The sequence below is a fragment of the Acipenser ruthenus genome, chromosome 52 (assembly GCF_902713425.1).
Source record: "Acipenser ruthenus chromosome 52, fAciRut3.2 maternal haplotype, whole genome shotgun sequence".
NCBI lineage: Eukaryota > Metazoa > Chordata > Actinopteri > Acipenseriformes > Acipenseridae > Acipenser > Acipenser ruthenus.
In genome coordinates this window covers 8,459,688-8,463,337 of record NC_081240.1, presented here as the reverse complement: position 1 = coordinate 8,463,337, position 3,650 = coordinate 8,459,688, and positions in this window count along the sequence as shown.

Sequence of the window (3,650 nt, the reverse complement as noted above, 5' to 3'; positions counted from 1 at the left end):
GTAAAGCATAGGGAAGCATTGTTAAGCACAGAGAGGTGTGGTAAAGCATAGGGAAGCATTGTGAAGCACAGAGAGGTCTGGTAAAGCATAGGGAAGCATTGTAAAGCACAGAGAGGTCTGATAAAGCACAGGGAAGTATTGTAAAGCACAGAGAGGTCTGGTAAAGCATAGGGAAGCATTGTAAAGCACAGAGAGGTCTGGTAAAGCATAGGGAAGCATTGTAAAGCACAGAGGTGTGGTAAAGCATAGGGAAGCATTGTAAAGCACAGAGAGGTCTGGTAAAGCATAGGGAAGCATTGTAAAGCGCAGAGAGGTCTGGTAAAGCATAGGGAAGCATTGTTAAGCGCAGAGAGGTCTGGTAAAGCATAGGGAAGCATTGTAAAGCACAGAGAGGTCTGGTAAAGCATAGGGAAGCATTGTAAAGCACAGAGAGGTCTGGTAAAGCACAGGGAAGCATTGTAAAGCACAGAGAGGTCTGGTAAAGCATAGGGAAGCATTGTAAAGCACAGAGAGGTCTGGTAAAGCATAGGGAAGCATTGTAAAGCACAGAGAGGTCTGGTAAAGCATAGGGAAGCATTGTAAAGCACAGAGAGGTCTGGTAAAGCATAGGGAAGCATTGTAAAGCACAGAGAGGTGTGGTAAAGCATAGGGAAGCATTGTAAAGCACAGAGGTCTGGTAAAGCACCCAAGGACTGGGCGCAGCAGCAGCAGCAGCAGCAGGGCTAGTGTGAGTTTCTAACCCTGCTCAAACTCCTGGCTCCTGATCATTTCAATATTAATAATACTAGACTTCATTGAGGGGAGCTCTGAACCCCAGGACTGGGTGCAGCAGCAGCAGCAGCAGGGCTAGTGTGAGTTTCAAGTCATAGTATAATATAGTATAGTGTAGTATACTACAGTATAGTTTGCTTGCTACAGTAGCTGTCCTGCTGGACTCAGAAAGAAAACGCTGAAAATGTTGAACAACAAAGTTACAAACCAACGAACCTGCGGTCCAGCGAGTTTGCCCTTCCAAGTATGAGAAAATGATCTGCGCTTATCCGCAAAAAACAAGTTATGTCAACATTAAAAATAAGCACAGTGTGGCAGGCGCCTGCATTCCAGGCCGTTTAACCCTTTCATCAGATTCAGAACATTTCACTCTCCCTCTCCGCCTCTCAGCTCTGTGTCTCATATCATAGAGTTATATACCCCTGACCCCCCCCTCATCTCACATCTAACTGTGTCTCAGATTAATACAATATATAATACAGCACATTGCACAGTGTGGTAAAGCATAGGGAAGCATTGTGAAGCACAGAGAGGTCTGGTAAAGCATAGGGAAGCATTGTAAAGCACAGAGAGGTCTGGTAAAGCATAGGGAAGCACAGAGAGGTCTGGTAAAGCATAGGGAAGCACAGAGAGGTCTGGTAAAGCATAGGGAAGCATTGTAAAGCACAGAGAGGTCTGGTAAAGCATAGGGAAGCATTGTAAAGCATAGAGAGGTCTGGTAAAGCATAGGGAAGCACTGTAAAGCACAGAGAGGTCTGGTAAAGCATAGGGAAGCATTGTAAAGCACAGAGGTCTGGTAAAGCATAGGGAAGCATTGTGAAGCACAGAGAGGTCTGGTAAAGCATAGGGAAGCATTGTAAAGCACAGAGAGGTCTGGTAAAGCATAGGGAAGCATTGCAAAGCACAGAGAGGTCTGGTAAAGCATAGGTAAGCATTGTGAAGCACAGAGAGGTTTGGTAAAGCATAGGGAAGCATTGTAAAACACAGATAGGTCTGGTAAAGCATAGGGAAGCATTGCAAAGCACAGAGAGGTCTGGTAAAGCATAGGTAAGCATTGTGAAGCACAGAGGTGTGGTAAAGTATAGGGAAGCACTGTAAAGCACAGAGAGGTCTGGTAAAGCATAGGTAAGCATTGTGAAGCACAGAGGTGTGGTAAAGTATAGGGAAGCACTGTAAAGCACAGAGAGGTCTGGTAAAGCATAGGGAAGCATTGTAAAGCACAGAGAGGTCTGGTAAAGCATAGGGAAGCATTGTAAAACACAGAGAGGTCTGGTAAAGCATAGGGAAGCATTGTAAAGCACAGAGAGGTCTGGTAAAGCATAGGGAAGCATTGTAAAGCACAGAGAGGTCTGGTAAAGCATAGGGAAGCATTGTAAAGCACAGAGAGGTCTGGTAAAGCATAGGGAAGCATTGTAAAGCACAGAGAGGTCTGGTAAAGCATATGGAAGCATTGTAAAGCACAGAGAGGTCTGGTAAAGCATAGGGAAGCATTGTAAAGCACAGAGAGGTACATTTATAAGGGATAGTGTGAGTGACTGTGGGCTCACACTGACCTTGAGAACCTGATACTATATCTTTCTAAATACACTACGAAATAAGAACCATTAAACAGCACAGATAAGCCTACAGAGTTGAGTGAAGTCATTTCAATGCAGAGAGAGAGAGAGAGAGAGGGAGAGAGAGAGAGAGAGATGGAGGGGGGTGGGGATGTGTCAGACTTCCAAAAGGGAGACTTTTCAAAAGGGTTAGAGAAATTAGAGAAAGGGGGTCTTGATACCAGGAGGTTCAAATCCCGGCTGAGCCACCGACTCACTGTGTGTGTGTGTGTGTGTGTGTGTGTGTGTGTGTGTGTGTGTGTGTGCGTGTGTCTGACCCTGAGAGAGTCACTTCACCTTGTGCTCCGTCCTTCGGATGAGACGTCAAACAAACAAGCTCCTATTGGAAGTGACAGTTGTTGATGATGCAGCGTTCACCCCCCTACTACAGTCTCTGTTAATCTCATTGGAGAACAAGCGTCCGCTGAACGACTCGTTCATAATAACACATTAAAGGCGAGGGAAGTCGATTTTAAAAACCACTAGGATTATACCTACACCAGTACGGGAATAGAAAATGTTTCAGCCCGTACCTCCTCTCTCCACCCTGTACAGCTCTGTATCTTCTGCATGGCCTCTGCATTAACATTAACTCAGTCTGCAAGTCAACACAGCTCTTGACCCGATTAACAGTGTTTTTTTGGCCCCCGGCTCACACAGTCAGCCTTGAAAAGGCCGTTCCCAGTCCAAACAACTGGGAAACGCAGAGGCTGGTATCTGCAAGCCTTCTGTTCCTATCAGGAGCATTCCTCGGCAGCTGTTTGGTTTAGTTAGGGATTAGCAAACCTGAATTTAACAGAGTCACCTCTGGAGAGAGCACTCGAACTTACAGTGTAGTTTCATTTACCTGCTGTGTGCTGGGCTGAGCCTCTCTGTGCTGCACACAGGGGCAGTGCTGGCAGGACCACACTGTATAACACTGATATAAAACCCTGCACAGAACTACAGCAGCTACCCCACACAGTGTCTATATAAAGTATAGCGCCTAGTCTAAAGAAACTAAACTGAGAAATTAAATTCAGCTGGCAATGGCGCTTGACGTGTTTTTAATTAGCGGGTTTTGTTTTTTTGTTTTGTAGTTTTTTATTTGATGGCTTTAACTGAGTCAGTTGGATTACTTTTTCATTAAAACTCTAGAACTGTGGTTTTCGGGTTTCTTGCAACGCTGAGTCAAACTCTGAAGCTGTCCGCGTCTCCACAGCCTCTCTGACCCAGTTTGTGTCGCTTTTGTAACCCCAGTGGTTCAATTTCCCAGATCTGCGACCGTTGGGATAAACATACACA